The sequence below is a fragment of the Anser cygnoides genome, chromosome 1 (assembly GCF_040182565.1).
Source record: "Anser cygnoides isolate HZ-2024a breed goose chromosome 1, Taihu_goose_T2T_genome, whole genome shotgun sequence".
Taxonomy (NCBI): Eukaryota; Metazoa; Chordata; class Aves; order Anseriformes; family Anatidae; genus Anser; species Anser cygnoides.
The window spans coordinates 189021299-189040978 of NC_089873.1; the positions used below are offsets into that span (position 1 = coordinate 189021299).

The 19680-nt window shown below is 39.4% G+C and overlaps 1 protein-coding gene across 3 annotated transcripts in view; it reads right to left on the minus strand.

Moving 5' to 3' along the window:
• FRY (FRY microtubule binding protein) overlaps nt 1-19680 on the minus strand; it is a 238191-nt gene that overhangs the window by 198183 nt on the left and 20328 nt on the right. For 2 of the 3 annotated variants that reach the window (XM_066989711.1, XM_066989710.1), the window contains exons 1-2: nt 14563-14667; nt 11435-11609 (exon numbers count right to left, since the gene is read on the minus strand). The gene's annotated coding sequence lies outside the window, so the exon portion shown is untranslated. Of the gene's footprint in view, nt 1-11434; nt 11610-14562; nt 14668-19680 lie in introns of those variants that run through there. The other variant, XM_066989712.1, reaches the window with a different exon arrangement.

Sequence of the window (19680 nt, forward strand, 5' to 3'; positions counted from 1 at the left end):
AGGTGTCACAGAAACACATCAGCAAGCTTCAGAAACAAAGACTATTTATCTCAAGTATTAAAAAAATCATGACCCATGCCTAAAAATCAGGAATTACATTTACAAATAAAGATTGAAGAGAAAACTTGGGTGTCTATTTCATTCTTTTTGTTTTCCTCCTACTTGGTAGGACCTCTGTAGGGCTAAGAGGTGTGCCAAGGACAAGTTCTTCTCCACAACTACAGGATGCCCCTCCGCCCTCAAAAGGGCTGATAGTTTCATATTATCACTGGTAAGCAGAGACTTCCAGAGCCTCCTCAAACTTACAAAGCTGTTGTAAAAATCACCAGCAATCAATTCTCCTTCAAGCAAAGGTTGATCAGACATGGATCTCATTCATCTGTGGCTCCAAGTCTAACCCTGTCCCGTCTAAAGTCACAAGTTCTTCTGCCAATTATTCAAACGAAGCTTAAAATCTACTTTCTCTGGGCTTGACTTTGAAACTAGAGTAGGAGCTCCCTCTAAAGCAGGCAAAAAGAAAGTGGACTTGACTCACACACGAGAGCAGGTGCCTGTACATGTACAGGCATGGACTGAACGTGTCCTGCACCAGACACTATCGTCTCTCTGGGAACCAACAGCTCTCTTCCCTGCACAAGAAGTTGTCATGGCTTGCCATTTCTTGTCCATTTACACCATCATGTGTGAGTATCGACAGCAGAAGCTCCAGAGAACTCCTGCTTGCAAAACTTGCCTACACCACGCTGTGCTAACGGGCAGTGAGCTTGAAGGCTGCAACCTCTTCTGCAGAATTCAAACGTTCAGAGCCATGTTCTGCTGGCAATGGCATCAAACAGCGACTGTATTTTTTCAAAACTTCCTTGTTTAAAGCAAGACTAATTGCTAAAGTTGCTAAGTTGCACATTGCCAGCCTAGGACTACTTCTAGTTCACCTACAGCAGCAAAAATCAGACGCATAAATCTCTCCGTCTGTACTCTGGTTTATCAATAACCATCTAATACTAGACATACAGGATGTGACTTTTACAATTTAATTTTACAACATTAAACTTTTGTAATTTTGCATTTGGATGCTATTAATAAGATCCACTTATTTAATCTAACACAGCAAAGCTGTAAGGTACTTCTTTCATAAAAATATTTTTCTGCCTACATAAATATGTAAGAATAAACATTTTAAGTCTTAAAACAGAGTTCTGTCACCTCTCTAAACCGCACCTGAATTAGAAAAACGTGTGACTCATGCTTTGCCAAATTTTGATTCCATAGTGCAGAAAAACCCTAGGTTTTTTAAATCTTCACATAGGAACCTAAATATGGCATTATTTCATTCAGAAGTCCTGTACATCTCTAGCTACAACTGACCTCTCTTCCTCCCTCCCTCTCTGATATCTACAATAAGCAAAGAATCGCCAGTATAAAATTAGAGAGGCTGAGGGAAAGTCAAATACATTCATAAACGTGGATTTTAGAAGCAGTGTGGAGCTCCTGATACATTGTCATGGAAAAAGTGAAAGAAAGCAACAAAGGGAAGAACTACCCGAATATGAAATGCACCTCTTTTCAATTATTGTCTTCCATACTCAGAGATAAAATGTGACAACCAGCGCATGGGAGAAGTGTAAAAAATAGGAGAAAGAAAAGGATATGAGGAAACTCAGTCTCCCCAAACCACAGGAAACCGTGGCCAACGGCAAGTAACTGATGCACAGTGCTGCCTCAAGCAATGGCAAGTGCTGCTTAGCAAACACTTTAAGGGCTCATCCTTAAACCAGTAAGGGTAAGTGGAAAACTCTAAGGTTTTCACACTCGACGACTGAAAACATGGGGGGGAAAACAAACAAACAAAAAAAAAACAACCATAGAACATGAAAAGGAAATGAAATTCCCTGTGTAAACTTACAGGAATTCAGAGAAATTGTAGGGTTTTCTTTCCTCCACTTGGTTTCGTGAAGATGCATCAGCACCTAACTAGTTAAAAAGCAAAACTTTTTAAAATAATAACAATTAAAAGCTCACGGTTTTACTCATTATTTTCCACTGACTTTTTGAAGAATCAGCTTCGTGACAAAATGGCATCCAAGGCATGACTGAAACATTGTTCCTGAACATGACTAGAAAAAATATTATATCCTGTGTTATGCTGCTACAGATCTGGCACAGTTTGTATAGCCTGCACACCAGTGTTAGATTTAAAGGAGTGTGTCTGTGTATTTTCATGGATGTGACTAAAAAAAACTGTACAGATTTATACTGATTATTAAATTTTCCTATGATTATTCAGATTAGGACCCTAAGAGGTCAACATTATTATTAATACAAGCAGAACAAGAATGAATTGGAAATGCATTTAAAAGTTTGGATGAGATTCTTTATGACTATGTACTGGCCTGAGTTAACTACAATTAAGACTAATTTGACAATAGTTAATTTGTAAGAATGACAGCAGGCGCATTTCAAAACAGTAACAGAAGAAGAGAGCAGTTGCATCCCCATTGCAAGTTCTGTAATACAGGCAAAAAGACAAAACAGACTGTGTGTTTAACAGATGCTGCCTTTTGGGACTGTGTTGCTGAAAGTTTGTCCCTGCACACAGCTGCGGTGGCACAACACTCCTAAGATAAACACCATTTTATTTCTTAAATCCCACATACTGCTGTATGCAATGAAATACAAAATAAAGATCACTCCTGCAACAACAACAAAAAAGGGAGAGTTACTTCCATGAACGTTGGCTGCACAACTGCTAAGTTTTAAAAAGATTACACAACCTTATTCTAACTAGTAACAAGTATGAAAACAAGTGAGAAAAACACAGTGTTAATGTCGAACTGGGTTATCGCACAGTTTTCTTTAAGTCAGAAACTCAGTGTAGCAAGCACATATTTTAAGACACCTGTTTGCCCGCTGACTGTGAACATTAATCAACACATATCTCAGCTCTCCGAGAAACACCCTTCCACTCCTTACTGCCTTTCACTGTTATCTCTGTACAAGGTTTCAAAACTGGGGCATTTATTTCACATAAAGTCAATTAAGAGCTTAGTTAGAGAGGAAAAACCTTGCCAAGGTAGATAAATCCTGCAACACTCCCAAAGCACAGCGAGACTCCGGCCGAATTCTTCCAGTAATTAAATCCACAGTCCAGGAAGATGTGGGAACGCTACCTTCCTTCTGCCTCCTGCAAGTTCAGACCCGGGTTTTATAACATCTAAATTAAGGAAAGTGGCAAAATACTGAGAAAGCATAAATTTTTCAGGTGTACCGTAGGTCTTTTAGAGCTCTTAGGATTATCATCCTGAAATTAACCTAGATTCAACGATACTCAAATACAGAATGCGCAGCCCAGTTGCTGAATGCTCACATAGCTTGGATAAATTACATTTTTCTGACATTTCAGACAAGCTTCATGAGGAATTTGAAGAACTATTGGCTGTGATACTATAGAATACCATGATGTGGCTTATCTCTGGGAAAGTCAAGTTGTTACCAGTCTCCAGGACAGGCAAAGATGAAAAATACATTCCTAAACACTTCCGTAATTATGCAAGCATTCAAGAAAAAGTGATGGTACTATAGCAACTAATTATTTTCAGGAACACATGTATCAGTAAGATAAATCCTTCAATCAATTTGCATTAAGAATCATTACCCTTACATTTTTCGTAGATAAGCACTACTGTCAGGTTAGCACCATAAATTTAGCTGATAAAGTGACTCGGCATCTGAGAAAAACTTTCAGCTGTGGAAGCGATAAGTATGACAGCAGTGATCAGACTTACTCATGGTGTTTCATACAGTTGGGCATATCACTTTTGTCTTTCTTAGGTGGAGAAAATGATTTGGGATTTTACTTCCAAGTCCCGAATCCAAACAGCAGAATATTAGGGACACAGCTCTTTCAGCACAGAGTGCAAATGTAATAAATATTTGGGGGGAGGGAGGAACCTAATAGGGGGTCCCAAGGGGACCTAAAAAAACTGAGATCCTCTTGGTTCCTACACAGATTAGAAACACAGAAATGGGGGAAGTTCTGATCTCATTTCAGCAGAAATGGGACACCTGGGTATGTTTGTCAAGCATTAAGAGCAGGACACATCAGCTTGCACAGCACAGAAAACAGCCAAAGAACATAAGAACTAGAGGTAAGGGTAAGCAAGGGTCAGCTAGACGAACTGTATACTACTAGCATTTTTCCTGCTAGTTAAAGATAGCCTTTTGGAAAGTATTGGAGACTCTTAGGAATTAAATTACAAAGCCTAACTTTAGCCTGGAAGCCTAGAACCAGTTTTCCCTCGTGGTATCTTCAGAGATGAAACCTGAGGAGGGCTCTCAATAAGCTCCTGAAGAAATATCTGGCTCCCTGCTAACTCTGCTGAATACTGCAAGGTTCAAGTTAGTTTTTGGGAATAGCTGGCCCATGATCACAGAATCGCAAGATGGTTTAGGTTGGAAGGGACCTTAAAGCTCACTCAGTTCCACCCCCCTGCCATGGGCAGGGACACCTCCCACCAGACCAGGTTGCCCAAAGCCCCATCCAGACTGGCCTTGGACACCTCCAGGGATGGGGCATCCACAGCTTCTCTGGGCAGCCTGTGCCAGGGCCTCACCACCCTCATAGTCAAGAATTTTTTCCTCATATGAAACCTAAATCTACCCTTTTTTAGTTTAAAGCTGTTACCCCTTGTTCTATCACTACATGTCTCTCTTCACCTTCTTTATTAGCCCCCTTTAGATACTGGAAGGCCACTCTAAGGTCTCCCCAGAGCCTTCTCTTCTCTAGGCTGAACAACCCCAGCGTATAATGATAGGAATTCCACTTCCCTTCATAAGGGATGCTATAACTCATCTACTTCGGTGTCAATATTCCCTTCTTGGGAGGAAATTTGGTTTTGGATAGAGCTAGTTCAGCTTCAACTTCCAGGCAGTATACACTGTGCCTTTAGAAAGCTGAGAAATTCCTTGCTTTGTGTCTTTTAAGACAAGAATTTATATCTGATGATAACTTACATTGCAAATTTCTGTTCAATAAATTTAAATGACTGAACAGGCCTCAGAGTATAAAAGTTTTTTTCCCCCCCAGACCTTGAAAAATTTCATAGGCCTTCTTGAACTCTTTCCTGTATTTATACCTCATTGTTAAGTGGAAATACTGTGCCACTGGATACAGTATTTTAGTATCTCCACTACCAACACCGTTTGCAGAGGTAGGGAGTTTGCTCACTTCTCCAAATAGAGAGAACATCCAATAAAATTGTTTCTGTACATCTAAAGATCGCTTCTAAGCCACAGCATCATACTGCCAGCAAAGTTGAACAAGCTACTTAAAATGACCCTTGGCTTTCCTTCAAGTTACTAGACTGAAGAATTTTGTATTTGTAACCCTAATCGGTGCTCATATTACCTTACGCAGACAATAGACAGATGGAGCACTCGGTGGGTAAGGAATTGGCTGGATGGCTGCGCTCCGGCAGTTGTGGCCAATGGCTCAATGTGCAGGTGGAGACCAGTGACGAGCGGTGTTCCTCAGGGGTTGGTACTGGGACCAGTGCTGTTTAACATCTTTCTCTGTGACATGGACAGTGGGAACAAGTGCACCCTCAGCAAGTTTGCTGGTGACACCAAGCTGTGTGGTGTGGTCAACATGCTGGAGGGAAGGGATGCCATTTTAAATTAAAATAAGGTAGGTTTAGATTACATATTAAGAAATTCTTCACTATGAGGATGGTAAGGCCCTGGCACAGGCTGCCCAGAGAAGCTGTGGAAGCCCCATCCCTGGAGGTGCTCAAGGCCAGGCTGGATGGGGCTTTGGGTGGTCTGGTGGGAGGAGTCCCTGCCCATGGCAGAGGGGCTGCATTTAGATGGTCTTTAAGGTTCCTTCCAACGCAAAGCATTCTGTGATCCCATGAATTCCCATGACTATCATGCCATTATAGTAATTCAGCTTCCTCATTACTGACTAATATCCCACCAATTTCAGACAACATGAAAAGTAACAGCCTGCAAAAGGCTACTTAAGCAAAAGCTGTACACCACCCAAATACTAAAAAATGCCGCTAGAAGCTCTGAATCTGTAGGATTCTTAACATAACTCTCACTCAGAGCTAATTATCAATTAAAAATGAAGATTTGTGAGGCAGATTTTTTTGAAAAGTGCTGAATATAGTCTTTATGTCATATGATGTAAATTTAAAAAGTATCAAATCAAATACCCTAGAAAAATATACATATACCATGCCCACAAATTAGCTTAACTAGGTCATAAAACTCTCCAGAGAATGAACAGGGTTGTCTGTCAGTCAGAGAAGTACAAGACCTGTCATTCATAGTACTTTGAGGCCTCTCTCAGTACAACTACAGTACAGATATTCAACGAACTCCTTACTATAGGGGTGGTATATACAAAGAAAAGGCATTTGATTTCTCATCTTGCTGGGGACATTCAAAGATGAAATTGCCAGAGTCTGAACTCCACCTATAGCTAACAAAGAGAGAGGGATGTAGCTCTGCAAGGCAGAATTTACCTCACCTAGCTTAGGATAGGGACAATTGTCTTTTCCCATTAACTGCAGACTTTTACTGAGGCTTACAGATGCTCTATCTTTGTATGGTCGTAAAAGTTAGATGAGAGGAATGCCACACCAAGACCTGCTGGACTACAGTCATCATAAGCTGAGAAGAATTTTCTTCCACCAGCAGAGCTGCTCTGCTGGGAAGGGCCCACATGTGAGTGCAGTGATGCCAGGGCTGATGAATTTCTTCTGCCCTAAGCTGGAGCATGTCTTCATCTCTCATTATTTGTTCTCTCATAATTTGTTCATACAATCCCCAAACTGTATGTGTCATTATTTTAATTGGGAATGGCAACCTAACGGGCCGAACATGCTTTGATGGTCAGACTGGTGAATAACAGGATGCACAGTATGAATGATTCAAATGGGTTTTACCATCCGGTTTTCTAAGATAACGGTGAAGAAGATGGAAAAATTATAAGATTTTGAAGTAAATTTGCATGTTTCTATATGGAATTGAAAGCTTTCTATTGTATCATGTAACTGAGAAACTAACTGCAGCACTAGAATGGCATCTTCCTATCAAACCCTCAAAAGGCAGGTGTCTAGGTCTCTGTTGCTGTTATTACTGAAATTGTACAAAAAATGGCAATCTTGATTTGCTAGTGTACACCAACACCCACATTAGCCAACACACGGGTGTGGGTGTGTTTATGTAAGCGGATGTACAAAAATCCCCTGAAAAAATAAATCAAAACCTTTCTGCAACCCTAGCCAAAATTTTTTAGCTTTCTTTCTGGAAACACAGAAAGTAGGTCAGCATATATCCCAAAATAGCACATCAGCACTGAGGGAAAAAAAAAAAGCGTATCTGTATCTTTGGACTTTTTAGCTCATTTCTCGATAGGGGGGAATGGAGAATTAAGGCCTTTTCCTTATTCTACTATATGGAGGAACACGCACAAAAAAGAATTGGTTAATTTTGCCACTTAAGCAAGCCCCCAAATCAAGCATCCACACACAGATAGTTAACCATTTTAATCCAAGCAAAATAGTATTGATTTGAACCATTTAAGCTTTATCTAAATATAAGCATGGGAAAAGTCAGGAAGCTTATAAGGTGTTTAAAATGTTGTACTGGGTGTGTATCACATGCTGCTCCTTGTACATTTTGTTCCTTACATCAAAAACCTATTTGGTAAAATATTTACTTTGGAAATAAAGGCACACTTTCTGTGATTGTTGTTGTTCATCTTGTGACTTTTTTAAAAAGTATTTGCTGTTTCAACAAGAATTGTTGCCTATTTTGGGATACCTTACACACTGTGAATACTCCTAAACAAAAAATATTTTCTTTAATACCAGATGCATGTCTCCCAATACTCCTCCCAACCTTTTTTTTTATTATTATTTTTAAGGAGGTAAAAGGCATACATGTAAAACAAACAATTTAAACACTCAAGCTTTCACACATTTACAGCTGCAAAGATTCTGAAGGCTCTTTTGGGTTTAATATTGACAATCTCCTTCCATGAAATATTACAGTGTTTAACATGAAAAGAAAAACAAAAACCATTATTAATAATAATTAGGAATGATGCACATCAATCCTAAAAATGTTATTTACCTTGTTCAAGTCAATACCAATATTGTTGGCTACAACATGATGAATGCCGATCTCTTTCCCAGAACACTCATTTATTTAATTAGGGAAAAAATGATATTGCCTCCCCCAAATTCCAAGTGTCAGGCTTCATTTGGATCTCTGCACTAGTTTAAAATGACTGTTTGAAAGATATCGAACATTTGTAAGTAAGACTTTTTAAGCTCAGTGATTTTTACGCAACCAGCAGGAAACTTTAAAAATATCAAAAAAAATATTTTTAGTTCCTTTTCTTTCTTTTTTTTTTTTTTTAAACTAGTGGTCTATGTGTGCTTCACCTCAATTCTCGGACACCTAGCATTTCCCCTGCATCAGTCCAGCCCTGTTTAAAAATCTCATCCACCAGCTTTTGATCTGCATATTAGTGTACTATAATCCATGGATATATGTATTCAGCTTAGGCAATTGCAGAATTGGACTCCCGGGCTGTAACATATTTAAAGCCTTTCCAAAAAAAGGAGACTGAAGAGAAGAAAAGCCTTTCCAAACGTACAGCTGCTAGAACTGCATTTTTATTTTACACTCAATAAACCAATGCTTGCTATCAGAAGTAAAATAAAAACTGAGAGGCTTCAAAATTAACTGAGTGAAGAAATGATGGATTTTCTCAAACTTTTAAAAATTAAGTCAAAGCACTAAAATAAGATAAAATGGTTGAGTTCTCATGTCCTAGGAGGCCTCCACCTTGAATGATTTTAAGACTCTAACCTAACAAACAAAGCACATAACTGAACACATTTAATTGCATTCCTAGATTACTGCCAGATAGCTTGTCACATGCCTCGGTGGGTCTCGGTAGACGGTTCTCAGTCTTTATTTCCAAAAGCCAGAGACACAGAATTGATTAAGTTTAGTTAGAACTGGACAAATATATTCCTAAAAATATCATCAGACCAAACGAATCTGATCCTAGAGCGTCATTTTCTAACACAACATTAAAATAAATAAGAGGAAATAAGGCAATCATGTTTATGAGTAGCAACAGATACAATCACCCCTAGTATTCTCTTGCTGATGCCAGCAACACCATTCTCTAAAACCTGCAGGAACGTATGGAAAGATAATACCAACATTCATCAGACTTCACTGCTGCTATTTTTTCTGATATCTGGCATTATTACTAGTGTAATTAAAAAGCAAAAACACTGTTCTAGTTAAACGGAACCAAATAATTTCCTCCACGCACTAGGATTTTCTCTAAATTGTAAAAGACAGATTTCACAAGCGCACATCAAGTCAGTTGGTCTCATCTCCCTTTTAGGATACAAAGGCCCATGACTATGCTTGCATGTTCATATAACTCCAACTCTGAGTTTGAGGACGTTTACAAGACACCTGCTGTGTCTTGTAAATATGCCAAATCTTGTAGATATTCCAAATTTGTATTCATTAGTGTGGGAAGGCTGCTACCATGAGATACTATTTCCACTCAGAATCCGCTAACTGAACTGCTGAGAGGTTTTACCTTCTTAAATTGATTTGTGAAGGAGAGGAATTAGTGCAATCAGTTCTTTCAAGGCACAGTAAAGCAGGTAAACTAGTCCAGAAATGATCAAATCTAATCTTTATTGAGTTTGCCTAACTGGAACATAGGAGGTCCTGGAATTACAGTTGAGAGGTAGTCTAGGAGACGGCGCTCATTTCCCAGCTGAGAGCCCATAATTGCATATAGTTGTACATTTCCAGACCAGAGTCATGCATTCCCTTCTGGCTCACATGGCACAACGATACGTGCCCAATCTTTTGTGTAGCACACTGGTTTCCTACTGTGACTGCATTATTTTGTACGGATTGGACGTCTCCCTTATACCCTCCGGTGACTGACACGTGAATTTCAGCACGTTACAATGGTACACCAGGTTGAAAATGCACACGCTGCTGCAGAGATGTGACTTAGGGCCCTACCACAAGTCAAACTGAACTTACAGACTCTGCCATATGGAGCTCTTCTCTTGTCAGCATGCGTGTACGCAGCCTTCCTGCACAGAACAGCTCACATCTAGGCAACAAAAATTCCCCACTTTGTAATGGCCATGTAGGTCTAGAATACATATCACACACATACAGATCTCTGTACTCGTAAATATATCCGTCTGCTTGTTTTGATCTGCACTGTCTTGGATTAAAAACAAACAATGAACAACAAAAAAGTATATTGAATAATAAATGATATAATTGTCCCAATGTACTTAAAACAATGATCCAGAAATCTCAAAAAGCCAAAATGGAAAGATCTGTATTTAAGCAAACAACAAAGAACAAAAAGGTAACTACTCAGACTGAAAAGTCTCTGGCCTTGTCAAGAGCCTTTACAGTACTGCTCTTTAAAAGCGAAAGAAAATAATTCACTCTCCAGTGGCATAGAATTGGGAGCACTATAGAAGCCAGTACTCCAGAAGAAATACTACTAACAATATAATTTACTCTGACTTACAGCTAATTACAGAGCAAAATTAACTGACTCCATGAAATCTTATTTTTTATATGACAGAAGGACTAACTAGAGCTTAATAATGATAGGTTAAAAACTATCCAACCTTTTAGTAGGAAAAAAATGTTTGGTTTGTTTAAGAGAAAGAGTCTGATGAGTTTCTGCTCGTGTTGTTTTCTATTTTTCCCCTGGTTCCTTGAGATATAAATGCACATTAGCAATTGCACTTATTTCAGATACTTATTAAGTGTACATGCAAAATGCTTATTCATCTATTTTCAAAAGTATCGGTATTTACAAAACCAAATACAGCCAACATTTGTCTGTTTGGAATTTCAGTCCCAAGAAGGCTTTAACAAAACACTTGCACTGTATCACACTAATTAAAAACCACAAGTTTCTTCAGCTCCTGGTAACAGTTTGCAAACTTTCACTGCTGTTATGGCAATGAGTTGATAAATACTTGTAGCATACTATGTGCATAATCTCATGCTGCATGTGATGGTCTTAATATAGGTTTGTAATTCATATTTAACTTGAGTCCCTAAGAATCATCACCCAAAGCTGTCATTGCCAAATACTTAAATTCACATACACAATCCTTTTCAGAAAGAAGCATATATTCAAGCTTCCAAATCTCAATATGCATAATGTTTTGTATTTTCCACTATGCAAGAGATTTTTAACTATTTACTGAATAATGGCTAATAGTTGCCACATTTATTCAATAAGAAGTGAATTTTATTGTTTTATGAATGCATTATGATGCTTGCTAACAAAAATCTCACGTAGATTCAGGAAGCCTAAAAACTTAAAACAAAGCCTTACCTTTCCTTGAAGCAAGTTTCCAGTAGCGATCTGTCTTAATGCCTTAATTTTGCAGTGTAGTTTCCATTAATAGTTTTCTAGTTCAGGCAGAGATGGGTTAACTGCAAGCAGTATGGATGCTGTCTTGCTTGCTTCCTGCAGATCACTGTTCTGCATTGTGCACTGTCACAACTACCTAGGGAAAAATCACAGTCATGTTAAACTTCAGTCACCTGGACAACATGACATATTCCTACTCCCAGTATAGAATACAAAAAACCAAAGTCTTAAAACGTAACCTTAAAGTTGTATTTATCTACCAAATATTTCACAATATGTGCTGTTAAAAGAATTATTGCATACTTTCTTACCAGGACTTCATTCTCTTGACATAAACATACATAAAACAACTGGAGAAAATTTATATACAAATATTGTAAGTTACTTAAATGACAACCTGCCTTTAGTATCGACAATATGAACTAGACTTTTTTTTTCTTTTTCTTGTGGATTTCTGGTCAGAAGCTGCAAGCAACAGCAGAAACTGAGTTATGCTGTAATTCCTTAGGTATAAGTACATAGAGTGCAGCCTTTGAAAAATAAAAATGTTGAGAGTAGGAATCTACTTCTGTTACTTATGTATAACTGCACGGTCCCTATTAGAACTATACATAGATGATATTTTATCTGGTGCAATTATAGACATCTAGCATCCAATTTTTAAATCCAGTCTAGTATCAGCTAATAGCACCTGCACCGCATCTGTGTTCAAAACCACTGGCAGCACATCTGGGGACCGCACTTTGGAGAGCTGTCCTGCGATGATGTCCATCACGGACAAGAGGCCCATAATGCAGGATTATCAATCCAACCCGAAATTTTGCTACTATGAAGACAGTCTGAATGCTACATAGATCGATGACATGAGTAAGAGACCTCATTTGCTTCCGAAAGCCAAGTGCCTAGAAGCCAAAAGCCTCCCATTTAAAATGAGGTATCTGTATTTTGAGGAAAATACTTAGAAGCCCAGAGCACATTTGTTTTCTTAGTGAGTGAGCCAGCAATCTGCTTGCATCAGTCCTTCCACAGGCTCATAGTACAAGCTAGATTGGAATGGACCTCCAATGAATGGACCTCCAATGGTTTTCTCATCCAATCTCCTGCTCAAAGCTGGGCTAACTTCTGCATGAGATCCAGTTGCTCAGGAACTCGCCCAGCCAAAGCATTTGTCAAAGCATCTCTAAGGACGGAGATTCACAACCCGGGAGTACAACCAGTGCAGCCAGAACAGCCTCTTGAGCAACGTATCTCCATCCAAGTTATCTACGTCCAGGCAGCCAACAGGACAGTCCAACTCCAATGTTACTTGACTTGTTCAGCCCAGAGAAATGCCTGACTGGGTGCTTCATTTAAAGATCTGATTCAATATTAATAAATGAGAGTGTTTTCTGCTATCCCATAAGGCAGTGTATTACAACCCGTTTCCTCTCCTCACCCTTCCCATAACAGAAACCACCCCCACCACTTCACAGTACATTATTAAAGGGCTTAAACATCTTTATTTCTCCCTCTTTGGTGATTTTTTCCTTCTGGATAATCCTTTGCAATTGTCTTTCACAGACACACAATTGTAGCTCTCCCCACATCTTAAGAAGCATTCCTGTAAGTCTGGATAATTCTCTTGTTCCACATTTATTGTTAACAATTCAAGTTTCCTGAATGCAAAGAAAACTATCAAACCCTGGCAGCTGAGTCAAAAGTCACGGAGATAGAACAGTAAAGGCTCTGATCTGCTTTGTCAAACTTTCTGCAAATTTTGCTCTTTTTGTGTGTTACACTCAAGCTCTACTTTAAGGGTAAGGCCCCAGTGTCTAGGTGTTGGTTTTTTTGGTTTTGAAAAATGAGAACTGACATAAAGTAGATCTGACAGGTTCCTGTAACTACTGTAGTTCCTCATCTCCCTGCTGAGAAGTCCATTCACATCTGTGAGATGCTGTCAGAGATGGATTAGATTTTTGCACAAAAATGTGTTATTGAGTTTTAAACCAACCAGAAAAAAAAATCCCAATAAAATGGAATAGTTTGGGTTATCTTCAATATGACATTGGATTTAATCTGTCATACATCACATCTGTGTAATAATGCACCTCCCGTTTATCAAAAGCAATCACCTGGTTTTGCATATCCATGTGATAAATGGCACTTTTCAATCTCTTGCAGCCTGAAGCCATTACCCGTCGCTTTGTGGGGAGGAAGAGGAGGGTCTGGAGGAAAGCAAGGGAATGCTTTCCGTAAAAGACTCTTAGGCAGTGTTGTAAATACTAACTTTCATGGACATGCTTTACTTCAAAGAACAGGGGCAAGCTGAATCAAGCAGCCTCCAGCCAAAAGCTACAACCATGTGCAGACACACACCACCCTTTCTATCGAGTATATAAAGGGCACAGTCTCCTTCACAACCAGTGCAGAAACCAGACCCTGTGTAAGGATAAACAGAAAAATGGGCACACTGAAACAGAGCACAGCATGGATATAACTAGTTTAAATGCAAAGTGTTGCACAACTTTGCCATACATTGTCTAACTTTTTATTTGCATAAATTAAAGGGATTATTGGCAATTACACTGGGCCCAACTTTATCTTCAGAAAAAATGCAGGATTTTCATTTTTAACTCTTTTTAAAGGTGAAGAAAAGCAATAAATGCTCTAGGGGGGTACATATTTTTATTAGAAGTATTACTTCTTAAAGGCCATTTCTGAAATTATCTTCGTAATATAAAGTAATATTCAAAAGTTTTCTGGAAATTATGGTATTAAGTTCACAAAAAATGCAGTGAGTTTATAGCTGTACAGTACAACATCCCAAAACGAGGAGGTTTGTCAAAATACACATTGTTCTTCTGAAATTAAAACCGCTAGTGAAGGCAGCAGCTGCATCACTTCAGCACCCTCTGTTGGCCACCTTGCAGCACGTTACTTTGTGTACTCAGAAGCGTCATTTGTTTTTGTCCTTAAGCTATCACAAAGAGACTTTTATACAGAAACACATGCTAAAAGCAAATAAATAAATAAATGATCCCCTCTCCCCACCCCAAAAAACCAACCCTAATGAAACAAAAGCTTGAAATACACGGCACAAAGTTGCTTACTATCACAATACTCAGTGTTGCTGGACGCGTCGTGCATTAGCCCATCTGGTATTTCTGATACACACTACGTGGCACCTCACATGCAGCTCCCACCCATACAAACGACAGCTCTACAGAAAGCACAACGATTTTTCTGGAACGTTTTCTTATGGTGGCAACCGAGAACTTCGAAGAGATACGTTATGGAGAACAGCGCCCACGAAAAAAAGTACTCGAACGGCGTAGTCATCGAGCACACAGATAAATACAAGCCCAGATGCCAGATACAAGGTGATCTAAATATAAACTCTGCATGCGGCGCTGCGGTGAGCGGCCAGATGGTGCAGCTTCCAGAGGCAGAGGCCCTCGGGCCCTCAGCCCCGCAGCTGCCTCACAAAGCCGGCTCAAAGCTTCGCAGCTGCGCGGCTGCACCGGGGGCTGCAGGGGAAGGAGGGTGAAGCGGTGGGGCCGCGATGGAGAAGAAGGGGTGCCCCCTGGACTGGGGGAGGCAGGGGGGCTGTGGGCTGCCTCTGAGCAAAGCCACCCCAGGGGTGAGTGGGGTTGCTGTGGCCATTTTGGCCTCTCTGCCGGTGGGGACCCTGTGCCCAGCTGTGCTGAGGGGAAGAGCTGCTGCCTGGCCATTCCACAGTGCTCCAACCCGCTGCTAAAAGTCACTACCTACAGGTCAATCCTCCAACCTGCTGCTCAAGTCACTACCTACAGCTCAGTCCTGCAGCCTACTGCTTGAGTCGCTACCTACAGCTCAGTCCTACAGCCACCACTGCCCAGGATTCAAACCAGAATTAACCATGACGAACAAAAGAGCCTTTCTCAGCTGACCTTAAGTTTAATGACAAGGAAAAAATTCACTCTTAGAAATGCCATCAGTTATCACCACCCTTCTAATGTCGTCTCTTAACTTTGCATCTTTAAGCTTTCTCTACAGTTTCTTTATCTGCTTAGTTTTGTTTTCACAGCCTCCTGTCTGCCCCCCGTTATTTCACTACCCATCCAGGCCCTCCTCTCTGCTTCTCTCCTTCCCCACGTGCAGCTTCACATGATTCTCTCCTAATATTTCTGCGTTTATCAACTTTAAAATGGCGCTAATAAAAACCGATGGTCAGATAATACTCTCCAGAGCACACTGAAACGCACACAAACTTTTGTCAAGGAAATCTGCAGTACTGTTTGTGAGAAAGCTTTACTAGCCTATTTCAAATATTTACACGCACACTTCTTCTTTGTGTAGGTTATATTTTACCACTTAACAGGGATGGAGAAATCAGTTTGGCTTGGAACGTCAAGATCTCAGTTATTAGAGTCAAATATTTATTGCACAGAAGAAAACTGAAACGATTTCAGGAAATCTGTGCAGTTCATTTGAGGCCATCAACCGGCCTGGAAGCCAGAGGTGAACCCAAAGCAAATCCACATCCACAAACCTCAGAACTGAAGAAACACAATCAAGCATTTGCAATTCATGATGTTATCACCCCTTTTCAGCAATTATTATTTTGTCAGGTATTTTTACGCGCTCATATTCTTGCTTTATCCTGCTGGCAAATATTTCTTTTTCTTTAGCTGTTTTGTTATTTTAAAATTTATCCTTTCTTTCTTTCTTTTTTTTTTTTTTTTTTTTCCCATCTGTGAAAGGTCTGATTCCAAACAGCAAACTTTAGAAATTATTTCCTTTAAAACTTGGCTGCTCGCTAGCCGGCTGGTTAGGGCTGCAGCAGCCTGCTCAGTAACAGGTTTCTTACGCAATGGGGTTCATATACCCAGCAACTCTGAGGGTGGGGTTCAAAACAGCTACTGCACCACTCACATTTTGCAATTAAAAGCGAGGGAAAAAAGAAAAAGAGATGCAGGAACTGGTGAGTACAAGGGGAAACACTTTTTCTGAATCAGAAATATAACTTAGTTTAAAAAAAAAAAAGGTAAAAAGCAACACAGAAGAGCAAATCAAAGGCAGCTAAAATATTTCCCACCCAAAGCTGTAATTAGTTCTGAGATCACAATATGATAATGATTATTAGGAGAAATAATTTATGCAGAGAACAGGTTAATCCCTGCAGAGAATCATGTAAATACTTTGCTATTCTGGCACTAACCTTCCCCTCCCACTGAATCATTTCAACTTACCAAAATTTCTTGTTAAAAAATTATTGACAAAATAGCTGTTTATTTTAAATACTTGCAGAGAAAGTTTGAGTATCAGTATCTTTATGTTGAGATGTTAAATTAAAAAAAAAAGTGAAGGTGAACATTAAAATCACTATTGACTGAATTTTAGGATTAAAATTAACAAAAATAATTTTCTAAATTTATGCTGTTTAATAGTACACACAATTACATGATAAAACAGATTCTTTTTGACATGTATAAAGAGATATTCTGTGATACAATCAAGGAAACCAGTACTTCTAACATTATTAAAAAAAACACACAGAGACAAAAGAAACACCACCTATTTGGCCATCTACCACTTCATTGTTCATAAAAATGATTCAACTTGATGCTTCCCCTGCCCTGCTCCTCTTATTTTGATTCTTTCCCTTCCTATGATGTCTAGAACTGATTAAGTACTATGGTGAGAATCAGTTTAGCTGGGGAAGTAATCCACTTATATTCTTAAAAAAAAAAACAAAAAAGACCTGTATTTTTCATTTTTGAAAATATTTAAGGCAGAGGGAAGAAACTACATCCTAGGCAGTAGGGATGCACTCAGTCCATGGACATTGCCATGTCTGGAATACCTATACTTGCTTCCTACCAGTTGTTCCTACGCAGCACAACGTGAAGTGTTCAGTTTGGGTGCTGGAAGAGGCAGAGCTCCATCGCTTGCCTGTATCTAGCAAGTCATGGTGCTTCTCACTTGGGTTTGCCAACCAGCCTGCAGCTCTGAATTGGTGCAAGCAGCCCAAAAAGGCAGCTTGAACATTCCTGCATAATGCAGCTCACACTGCGCATCCACCTCCAGTTCTCATGCTTTGTCTTCATGCTCTGAAAGACGACCAGTATTAGTCCTTATTTATGCTTCAAATCTTAGCCCAACATACAGGTTTCTTTTGTATGGGAGCCCTTCCTGGTAACTACGCTCCTTTGTAGAGTAAGGAGCTCCTCCTGGGTCTAGATGCATGTGCTACATGAAGTGTCTGAGACGCATCTTTCACGCTCTGCAACAGATTGATAAACACCAATACTCTGAAGGTACTATCCTCAAATGCTTTATTATACAATCCCTACAGCTCAATTTGACAAATTTTTCTTACCAAACATACATGAGGTCAAATGTGCCTTTTTTTTTTTTTTTTAACATTTACCCAATTTGTGACAAAAATGTTCGTCTTTCCAACTGACTGCAAACCCACATCGCTGTTAGCAAAGGCAGTTTGCTAATAACATTCTGCGGTCCTAAAACCATTTACTTGTCTTCTTTTCTATTAATACATTAAGCGATGCTGAATAAACATCTCAACTACTAAAAACTGTAAAGTGAGGGCTGGGATCACCTTGTTTGCCTGCGCTGCAGCAGTACTTGGATTGCTGCCTCCCACGGTGGTTACTGATAGCTCCCCGCTGGCTCTCCAGAGAGCTCCACACCAATAAAAACTTTGAAAATTAATATCAATAAACGCCATTCCGTTCTGTTTTTAATCTCTCACATCTCTGGCTATTTTATGAGAGCTTTTTGAAACTATTACTATGCAAATTTTATGTCAAAAGTGTCCATAAGTCTTGAATAGCCTGTTTTCGTGGAGGATTTTAAAAGTGAGTAAGACTAAATCAGATTGGTATTTTAAAAGGCACTAACATCTGACATACAGGATTACCAAAGAAAAAAAACACCACAAAACAAAGAAAAAATCCCAACACCACCACCCCCCCACAAAAAAAAAAAAAAAAGGAATCAACAACACCCCAACCCTTCATCTTTTGTCGGGAAGACCTGAGCACAGCCAGCACAAGGGAGCTGCAGGACCAAGGCGGAGAACTGGGATGAACGGATCTGAAGTTTACAGCATCAGCACTGATTTAGTCCTGATGAAAATGATCTTGTAAGTGTGGTCTCATTGCTTTTTAAGTCAAAATAATGAGGGGAAAACATGTAATTTGTTAAAAGGTAAGGCGTTTTCTATACACGGATAAAAAGGATGTTGGTCCTGGAGAATCTGATGTTACTAGAGATCAACGCAACGCCTCAGCACACTTTTGGCACATGACACCAGCACAACGTCTTCTCGGAAGAGTTTTGTGGCGTGATGTCCTACTGCAAGCATGTCCAGCCCTGCGTCCAGCTTTGGTTTGGCAGAAAGCCAGAGGGGAGGTCCATTTGAACACATATATGAAAAACTAATCCTCTTATGAAAATAATCATACTTTTAGTTGGGGATAAAAATCTGATATATTTCAGCAGGCTTCTGTAATGTGGCTGTGGGCAGTAGTTTTTGTACAGGAACTACTATTTTTGTTTTGTTTTAATTCAATTTGGTCTCTAAATTGACATCAAAAAGTTTCCCTTTTTTCTGATCTCCCTCCTTACTATTCTTGATTATTGAGTAATGCAATCATCTTCAGTGACCCAGGCACTACAATTTTCAACAAATAATCTCTGGATGAAACTCTTAGGCAATCCGTACAAAGCATCCTGAGCAACAAGACCTAGACCTGAACTTTTTCTTGCAGTCACCAGCAGGAAGAACAAACTGAAAGATGGGTATCAGAATGGTAGAACAGAAATGTATTTTCCAGAGAGCCTTTTCTGATAATCACATATGTAAAGTTTTTTTCCAGCTAAGCAGCTTAAGGAAAAAACAAACAGAACACAGACAGCAGGCAGTACCTTCTCTTCATATTATGAAATTAGCCATCTCTTTAATTTAGTTTAAATCTCCATTGTCTAATAGACAAATTCTGTAGTACAGCATTATTTTTTCTTTCCATCTCCATTCTTTATTACGTCATATAGAAAAATAATGTAGGAATTTAATAACAGATTTAAGTAACAACCATGCAAGGCCTCCTCTCAACTTATAGGTTCTACACATGCAATTGACTCAGCCACTTGTTATGCCTCTATAGTAAAGCAACCATAAAGGACTTCAGAGTGAATAATTAAGACAGCAAGAGAAGTAGCAT